An 11,021-nucleotide genomic window follows, 5' to 3' on the forward strand; every position below is an offset into this window, starting at 1 on the left:
TATGTGGGGCTCCCATATGTACAAAATCAATTTTGATTTTTTCCTGATAATCTGTCTACTGTCAATTTAATGCTCAGACCAGCCAGGAAAACCTTTGAAAGGTAGAGGGGAAATATTCCCCTCCAAATGTACATAATGCCTAAGAACCACAAGAGCCCTGGTGTAAGTTCCAGTTTCAGTGCAGGAAAAGACCGATGTTACAGCTCAACAGGCATAAGGACTTCTCCCTTCTCTGCCTTTTTGTTCTATCTAGGCCCTCAGTTGACTGGATGAGCCCACCCTACTTTGGACAGGGCAATCTGCTTTATTCAATCTACCGATACAGTGCTAAACTCATTCACGAACATTCTCACAGACATGCTCAAAAATTCTAGGAGAACTCAGGCAAACTGAGACTGGAGCCTATCTGCCTTTACCAGAGTAGGAAAAAAGAAGAAAGTACCTGCCTGCCTTCTTTGTTTCAATCCCCACCCCGCCCCGACTGCTTCCCATTTGGGAGAACCTATTAAGAAGCTAGGTAGTAGGGGCGCCTGGGTGGCACAGCGGTTAAGCGTCTGCCTTCGGCTCAGGGCATGATCCCGGCATTACGGGATCGAGCCCCACATCAGGCTCCTCCGCTATGAGCCTGCTTCTTCCTCTCCCACTCCCCCTGCTTGTGTTCCCTCTCTCACTGGCTATCTCTATCTCTGTTGAAGAAATAAATAAAATCTTTAAAAAAAAAAAAAAAAGAAGAAGCTAGGTAGTAACAACAGAGAATGTAGTATTTAGACAAATATCTGGGCACGCCATGTCCCACTCAAGTTGACACATAGAAACAACCATCACACAGTCAATGTGCCAGGTAAAATATGATTGCCAAGGCAGATTAATGAGGGCTATTTACATAGCATATGACCATTGACTTGGAAAATGCATTCATTTCTAGTCGCATCGAGTAAGACAGTGAGAAAACAGTTCACATCTACCTGGAATGGATAAAAATATTCTGATCTTGTTTTGCACTGAGGTTAACACTGCTGTTCTTGGTCATAATGTAGCCTGACGGGATCTGGACCATCGGAACAACCTATAGATTACCACAGCATTTCTATTACATCAAAGTCATTGTTTTAATTTTCCAGTATTAACAAAAAGTGGCTAATATGCTGGAAAACTTGGGGAGACAAATGCCCTTTAGAGGCTGGGAGATATATTCTACAAAATATTCACAGATCTGCCACTAACTTTTGTAAGGGTCAAGGGATCGAGGGCAAGCCAGAGCATTCCCCCTCCAAATAAAAGACAGATCGTCACTTTTGCATTCCATGGCACAAAGAAGGAAAAAGAGTGTCTTGGAGGCCTTTTCCATTTCTGGAGGCAACACATTCCACACCTAGGAGTCATGACCCAGTCCATATACCAAGTGACATGGAAGCTGTCGATTTTGAAGAGCTTCCAAAGGCCACCCATCTTCTTTGGTTCATGGCCTTTGACCTCTTCAACAGAACATTTCTTGCTCCACTGGTCATGAAATTCTGTGAAATGTCAAATGGGTCCAGACCTTTCTGGACTATATTATGAGAGAAATTGAAAGAGTTAATGGGTCTGGGATGCACTGTTGTTGGTGGTTGGTTGGTTGTAAATGAATATGATCCACCTTTCTGACGTGCATAAGAAGAACTCATTTGCCAAATGAATAGATATACACCATGTGCCTGACGCTGTAAATCTGCACTAACAAAAACACTATATCTGGCACAGAGGCTGCTCCTGGAGCTTGGTTGAATTTATGGTAGCCCACTATCATCACCCAGGATCCACCTGGTTTTTGCATGGACAAGAATGAAAAATTAAATTGAGATATGATGGAGATCACTCCTTTGCATTCCTAAGTCTTTAAGTATAGCAGTAATTTCTTCCATTTTCCCCATGACATGATATGGTTTTTTAATTTAGTATTTTGGGTTGAGTGGAAAGTAGAGAATTTTTGGATGCTTCTACTTGGCCTTGTTCACTGTGATAATCCTCACTCTGCTGTGTACGGATCTAATAGCAGTTTTGTGCCTCCCAACATGTACATGCATTCCAGTTTGAATTCGACATCTGGACAATGGCCACCGTGTATTTTCATAAATCCAATAGATTCACAGTGGGCTAGACTCAGGCCAAGACTAGTTATTATTTGTCCCTAGTATCCTCCCATATAACATGGGGCCTTAGTGACACTTCTTATCTCCAGACGTAAATGACAACTTTGACTCGGTGTTCAACAGTTCTCAAAATGTTTAGGTATCCCTTTTTCCCCAAGGTACCTGAATAAATGGCCATATGTCCCCTTGGCATAGAATTATGAAACTCATTACTAAATAGATTTGGTTTGTTATTGTGATGTCTTTCCCACCAGCGACTTGTCTCTTGTTCAGAGTTCTATGTAAGAAAATGGTCTTGGATTCAGAAACCAGGAAAGCGCTAATGACGTTTTATTGGGATGAGTACCTTAAACTTCATGATCATCCTTCTTTGGTTTCTGATGATACAAATTGACATCCCCTCATGATCATTCAGTTTGTCCTTATGTATGCTGCAGTCTATTACTATGTGTCAGTGCACGTTGACTGTCTCTCCAAACTTGTCACTTATTTCGAAGACTCTGCTCACATAATTTTGAGAACTGTATTGTCATCAGGCGTTTATTGTTTCAGGTTCCTATGATCCTCAGTGCTATTAGTGAGCTCAGTTCTAGAATGGCATCTCCTACATTAGCCCTGGGCTTCAGAGGGGTCACCACTGACTTTTTAGGGATGCTGGTGCCCCTCTCATCAGCATACTTCTTATTGCTTGGGTAAATGGTGCATCTTGCAGGCATTCTGTGGAAATGTAGTCATCTGAGTATTTTCCAGCCTCACACATTAGAGCCAATCTAATATGCCCATTTCTCTGAGCCTTCTAATCATTTCGTACATTATTTACCTTTGTAAATCTGACATTTTACCTCCCTTAAGATGGACAGTTGCTTTTTCTCATGCATGTAGGAATCTTCTCAGAAGCATGTTTACACCATCTCTCAACATCTTTGCCAGGGTGTTAAGTCTCATATCCTGGAAGGGTTCTCCTAAATCAATACAGATGGTCCAGACTTACAATTTTTTGACTTACAATTTTTTTGACAATTTTTGACTTTATGATGGTGTGAAAGCAATATGCATTCAGTAGAAACCATACATGGAATTTTGAATTTTGATCTTTTCCAGGGCTAGCAATATGTGGTATGATGCTCTTTTCGATGCTGGGCAGCGGCAGTGATCTGCAGCTCCCAGTAAGCCACGTGATCGTGAGGGTAACAACCACTAACTTAAAACCATTCTGTACCATTTAACCATTCTATTTTCACTTTCAGTACAGTATTCAATAAATTACCTGAGATAGTCAATACTTTCTTCTGAAAGTGGCTTTGTGTTAGATGATTTTGTACAACTGCAAGCCAAGTGTTGTGAGCACATTTTAGGGAGGCTCGGCTCGGCAAGCTGTGATGTTCAGTAGGTTAGGTGTATGAAACGCATTTTTGACTTAATGATATGTTTTTTTTCTTATGTTTAGTAAGTCACCATATAGCACATCATTAGCTTTTGATGTAGCGTTCAATGATTCAATAGTTGCGTATAACACTCAATGCTCATCACAGTACATGCCCTCCTTAATACTCCTCACCCGGTTACTCTATCCCCCCACCTTCTTCCCCTCTAAAACCTCAGTTTGTTTCCCGGGATCCAGAGTCTCTCATGGTTTGTCTCCCTCTCTGATTTCTTCCCATCCAGTTTTCCTTCCCTTCCCCTATGATCTTCCATGCTATTCCTTATGTTCCATATATGAATGAAACCATATGTTAATTGCCTTTCTCTGCTTGATCTATTTCACTTAGCATAATCCCCTCCAGGTCCATCCATGTTGATGCAAATGGTGGATATTCATCCTTTCTGATGGCTGAGTAATAGTCCATTGTATATATGAACCACATCTTCTTTATCCATTTGTCTGTTGAAGGACATCTCAGCTCCTTCCATGCTTTGGTTATTATGGACACTGCTTCTATGAACTTTGGGGTGCATGTGCCCCTTCTTTTCACTGCATCTGTATCTTTGGGGTAAATACTTAGTAGTGCAATTGCTGAGTTGTACAGTAGCTCTATTTTTAACTTTTGGAGGAACCTCCATACTGTTTTCCAAAGTGGCCTATAATGGGTTTATCAGATATAACCCATAATCCCATCATAAATTGAGAAAGATCGGTATATTATATTTAATCATAATTGATGTTCTGACTGCCTTATTTAGCACCCTCAGAACTGGGAATGTGTGTACTCTCCAGGGCCCTGACAGCATATGTTGGTTTGTTCTTACAAGCCTTTCTTGTCCCTTTTCCGTCATCAGGCTCAGCATTCCTCTGTCTAGCGTCTACTGTGACTTAACTAGAATGAATGGCCTAATGTCCAGGAGGGAAGATGAAGGCAGATTATGAGGAAGAGCATGTTGCCTTTCAGGAGAGTTCTCTTTATTGTCCATTAATAAAGAGTAGAAGTAGATGCTTCAGGGAATCCAGGGTTTCAAGACTTTGAGGCATCAATCTTGATATGCCCATGCCATGATTCAGGATTCTGTTTTTCCTGACTAAGGTCCTGATTTTGGCAAAACAAACCAGATTTCATGGGACATTTAACCATCCCTGGAGCTTAGCTACTCTTAAAATAAATTCCTAGACCTGACCCTCTTCTTTCTCTGCTTGGTAGCTACAGGAGATGGAGACCTCTTTATTTGAGACCGAGGATATCTTTCACAGTTCACTTTCAATGAACAATTTACTTTTCACTCTCATCTTTTTGTTATCCTTTCCCTAAAACTCACTTGAGCTTAGAAGTAGCCACACAATTCTACTGTCCTTATAATTACATTTTCCCCTGCCCTACAATGCCCCAAATCCTGACACACCACATAGCTAGTGTGATCTTTTCCTCCAGGTGGGTCATGTCGGTTTACAACAGTGAAAACTTTAATGAGTGTTTCGTTTTGTTTTGTTTTGTTTTGTGTGGTGTGGTGTTTGTGTTTTGTTTTTGTTTTGCTTTTTTGTGTTGACAGGAGCTCACTGTGCTCCAGCTACCACTAGCTATGTCATCCTCGTGCCAGAGGTAGGCAGTGAGTGATCCTGTGCCAAAATCCCATCCTAGCACTTGTTTATTCTGACCACTTCTGACACCTGATTGTGCTTTATGTGAAACCTACAGGGAGCTTTGAACTCTGTCTTGTAGATGTGGCCCAGATGGGGATGAGAGAACGAAGCCTATACCACAGCATTTCATTCCGTCTCTAGGATAAGGTTCCTTCGGAAGAGCAAGGCAGTTTCCTTGTTGAGGTGTCTCCAAAAGAAATCAAATGCGGGTAATCTTCATTATAAGCAGCTGGGGAGCGAGAGCAGGGCAGTGCCTCTATGTCCACTGCAATAGTAATTCACAAGCTATTTGGATTTAACTTCATATCCTCAATGAAGTATTAAGATTATAAAACACAATGCAAATATTTTAAGCCTTGAAAATGAAAAGATAAAGGTATCATGTAGAGAGATTAGGGTACAGAAGAGGAGCCAAAGGGTGAAAAAGGCTTAAGATCTCGTGCTCTCACGTTTCAGGATGTTGGAGATGTAGAATATAAAAAATTTTAAATGAACACAATAAAATAGCAATGTAATTATAAAAATGAAAGAAAGCTAATTCAGAGTTGTGTAAGCAAGCGCAATTGTCATTTTTTGGAATGGGTTATCAACGTATCTGTTGTTTAAATGATAAGGCAAAATAGAGTCATCAGCATATGAGTTAGAGTTATGGAAATAATCTACACACGAACTTAAAATAGAAGCTTTCAAAAGAATTAGTTTTTGAGAGTGACTGGAAGTGGAAATTGTTGAGACAGAAGATTGATTTTCTTTGTATTTTCTACCTGTATCTATCTTGCTTGTATTTTTAAATCAAAGTGTCTATCAGAAGAGATAAAGAAGAGGTGGTGTACACACGTGTGCGTGTGCACATGCACACACACACACTGGGATATTATTCAGCCATGAGGAAAAAAAAGAAATCTTGACATTTGAGACATGGATGGACCTTGAGGGCATTATGCGAAGTGAAATGAGTCAGACAGAAAAAGACAAACATTGCATGATCTCACTTATCTGTGGAATCCAAAAGAGGCAAACTCATAGAAACAAAGATCAGGATGTGGTCACCAGGGGCCTAAGGGTGTGGGAAAAATGAGGAGATGTTGGTCAAAAAGGCAAACTTTCAGTTATAAGATGAGTAAGTTCTGGAGATCTAAGCCTGGTGACCATAGTTAATAATACATATCATGTACTTGAAAGTTGCTGAGAGAGTAAATCTTAAATGTTCTCACCACAAAAATGAAATGGCAATTATGTGATATGATGAAAGTGTTAGCCATCTCTGTATTGGTAATCATTTTGCAATGTTTCAGTGTATCAAAGCAACACATTGTACATTTAAAACTTACACAAAGTTATATGTAAATTATATCTCAATAAAAATAAAATAATGTGTAAGCATATGCATTAAAAATGAAGAACGATTCTGCTTTTTAAAAGAACATTAGCAATTATGTAAAATAAATTTATTAAGGATATGGTGTTTCATAACATTGCTACAGACTATGAAGAATCTGGTTAATATACAAAATTAATTTATACTTATTCCTCTTTAAGTTGAATATGTGGTCTCATTGTTAAGAAATCAGAAAAAGTTATATACACAAAACCACAAAATATTTGGTGGTCATGGACTTAATTATTTAATCTGTAGGGATTTATAGTGACTCTTTCAGCCTTCATTTGCATCCTACCCTCTTGCTCAGGTGCTGAACCATGCACCTATCTCTTGTTTCTTATGCTCCTTAGTTTTTGAGAGGTTTAGAATTATGTGTAATATCCTGAGTTAAGGAACTCAATTTCTATAAGAGTCAACTCTACTGACTGGGATGCATCTATTTCTATAAAAAGAATGTTAAAGTTCAGAAAACTTGTCACCTGAATCCTCATCAATTAAAAATAAAGATAAATGTAAACATTATTTAGATATAAATTTAATCTTCTCTGCAGTAGGAGGCTGTCTTTTCAGAGTTAATGGCTTTATTATAGTTATTAAGTATTTGACTTTTAACTTTTTCTTCCCTTGAATTATTTCAATGAACTTTAATTCCGTTTTATGTGAATTTCAACAAATGATAATGTCACACAAAACTTTCTACCACATCTGAACTGCTGTAAAGCAAATTGGAGGCGAAATGCCAGAAAGTTAGAAAAAGTGTGCAAAAATGGTCCACAAATGCTTTGTGAATAAAATCCTTAATCTTGGGTACTAACTGTACCATCTGTTCTCTAGTTATGCATTTTTTCTCCAAAAAATATAAGTGATATGAATCCTTTTTATTATAGAAGAAATATTAAGAAGTCACACAAAGCAAGCACGTTCTTTCTTTATTCTTTAAGATTTTTTTCTTCTGAAAAGACAGGCAGAATGAGTTGAGGACAGAATACAAAGTTGATATTTAAAAGGAAAAGGGAAAAAATAAAAGTGAATTCTGCAAGTAAAAGAAAAGGAAATAAAATAAAAGTGAATTCTGAAAGAAGCCAGAGACACTGAACACAATTCACTTGCACAAGTGAACCAATATTTCAAAAATAAGGAATAAAATCATCAAGCAAAGCTGAGATAAATTGTGGTGACACATACTGCTTTCCTTGAAAGAGTAAATGTGCCCTTGAATATAAGAATAAATGAGATCAACGTTCAATTTAGATGCTTTATTGTAACAATGACACTGAAACAATAAAAAATCTTTTTCTTGGGAAACAGACCATTAATAAATTACTTGTAGGATGTGCCTTCCTTTTGGACTTATGAGTAACCCAGTATTTGTTTGTTTGTTTATTTACTACTTAGGGAAATCCAGAAGAGTGGCACTGGGTTGATAGCATAATGCCTACCAAGAAATAGAATTAGCATGAAATGCAGTATGTGTCATTCTACATGCTATCTGAAAAAATTGCCAACAGTCCATTAAACTCAAATAAGGTCCACATATATAATGCAATCAAATGACACATCCACATGTTAGATTACCTTTTTAAAAAGTAGGTTTAAAATAGAATAGAACAGAAATTCCAACATTGTAGGAGCTTTGCAGAAATACTCTAGATGACTGAATAGCTCCAAAATAGCTTGCTGTAGGACCACAGGGCAGTGAACCGAGGCTTTCATCACAATAATCATTCTTGTTGAATGCTATGGCTAAAAAGGACCTTATATGTGGTGTGTTAAAATATTTCTTAGAAGACCAAAATATCATTGTCATCTTTTCCAGAGCATTCTGCTATGGGTCAAAAACAGAGAGACATAGTTTCTAGAATAATTTGCAAACTATTAAATTTTAAAGTTTCAGTAGTTATGAATTGGAAACATATCTTCATCATCGTGCAATTCATCTGCTGTGGAATTCACTAAGCAAAGGGTTTTGTCTACAATTTCTGGATTGACATTTACCCATTTATTAATCTAATTGAATCCCCATTTCTGTTATGCCAGGGAGATATAATGACACCTTTATTTTACATAAATTTAACTATGAAGGTATTATTATTTTTTCTTCACAGTTACTTCTTTAACTTCCATTTCAGCATTACTATCTGCATATATACATGTGTATGTAGATAAATATACATATGTATATATGTATGGATTCACTGTTGTCCAATAAATGAAAAAAATCCTTTCCCTAACTGTTGTGAATCATTTACACTGTTGTTACAATCATATTCTTATTCTTAAACTAGCTACACTCTGTAAAAGGTAAAACTTCTCATTGTTATGCTGAAAATATTAATAGCAATCCTTCTATTTTCCTATACAGTATGTATTGAGCACCATGCTAAACTCTTGTCTATAAATGACAAGTCCCAAGAGATACAACAATTTGCCAAATATCTGTGGAATAAATAACAGATGTCAAAATGCCTAAATTTTTTTTTAAAAATATCACGTGGATTCTATTAATTTCACATTAGACTATCCAAGGTTAATTACTAGAAGTACAAAAACTCAAAAAAATAAAATTCAAATATAAACCACACTTACCTCTTATTTTTTTCACTGATAAATTAACAGGAACAATTGTCACATGGTCTTTGGATCACCTTTTAATTTACAATGAATTTCCGGTCCACTGCCTGGTCCTTAAAGACCTCATCTGTACTAGTTAAGTAGAATATTTTCACACTGAAGATGTCTAACTAGGCTAATATCAAAACGTGAATTAAAAAAAAAATTTTTTTTCTTTAGCTTATGATGAAATTAGGAAAATAAACTACATGTTTTTGTAGGGAACTATTGTCATAGACAATATAATTTAGAAGTTCTCCAAAATATATTCTATAAAATCTGAGACTTATTTGTTACTTTTTTGACTGGTTTATTTTTAGAAGATTTTGTGAATATTGGCAGTGAAAACACATCTATGGAAAGAATCTCATACTTTAAACAGGCCCTTCAATTTCTATTTATTCAAGGAGTCATCATATTACTGTCAATCACCATAGCCATGACTATCTGCACAAATAAGTATAATTAAAATGATCAGAATAATCATTTTAATCAGAAAAATCAGAAAAAAAGCATTTTAAACTGTGTTTGAATAATAATGGATTAAAATATTTGTATTAAATCTGGAAGACACAACTTATGCTTCCATTTAGATTTAATTTATAAGAGCCAATAAACTACATTGTAAAAACACAATATATTAGTCCAGAGCAAAAGTTATACATGTACATTTGAATTTATTTTGAAATATTTTACATAGATCATTATAGAACAATTTCGAGATTTAGAATATTACAAACCACAGAATGCATAATACAGAACAAAACTACAGAATCCAGATAATAAGATTGCTAATTCTAATATTAGAGCACTTCCAAACCAATGCATGCTTGTTATTCTTAGGGAGATAAATCAATACACTGTGGAATACAATTAGCATAGAGATAAAGGGCATAGATCAAAATGATGAGTTTTTTATGAGCTAGAACTTATTGTTTGCCAGTATTGGCTGTTACAGCCATGCCAAGGACGGTGTCCAGTTTCTAGGCTATAAAAGGTTATTCAAAACAAAGACATTTATGTCATCTACATACAAGTCATGGGAGATACAATGTGTTTCGTCATTAATAACTATAGAAGTAATTGGATCTCTCAATGTTTCTACTTAACATCAAATATTTGGTCTGTATGGAAGTTCTAGGAGGACACAGATCATCAGCATCTGTCTGTAATTGTGAATTCTAGTGGAGAATATCCAATATCAGATTATTCTGTTAGGAAACTATTCATAACATATTCAGCCAAATGAATATTTATACTATTTATGGAATTGTGATAGACACTAGGGCATTCAAATGTAATCTAAGTCACCATCCTGACATTGACTTGCATAGAATATAAAAACAGAAACAGACATTATCAATAAGGGAGCAAGGATAGATCGACTAATTATCAGAATAAACAGGACATACATAAAACATAGCAATGCCCCGGGAGGAAGGAATGATCATGAACTAGAACAGTATTTACCAACACGCCATCTCCCACCAAGAATCTTACCAGGTTTTGCCACATGTACATACCACCTGTTCTCTTAAGTTCTTTAAATTCACCTTCTTCAAATCTTAAATCTATTCAACTTTTAATTTATATGCATTTACTTAAAAGGCTACTTTATGAGCTGTCTTTACTTTTTTATTATTTTGGAATTATGTACACACATTTTGAGACATTGCTAATGTTAAAAGAAGGAGAATTCACAGGCTGACTCCTCTTCACAGACACACATGCTCACACTCCTTAAGATAGAAAACAATCGTCACAAGGCAAGAAACAACAATTGTTGGAGAGGATGTGGAGAAAGGGGATCCCTCCTACATTGTTGGTGGGG

The sequence above is a fragment of the Ailuropoda melanoleuca genome, chromosome 1 (genome assembly GCF_002007445.2).
Source record: "Ailuropoda melanoleuca isolate Jingjing chromosome 1, ASM200744v2, whole genome shotgun sequence".
NCBI lineage: Eukaryota > Metazoa > Chordata > Mammalia > Carnivora > Ursidae > Ailuropoda > Ailuropoda melanoleuca.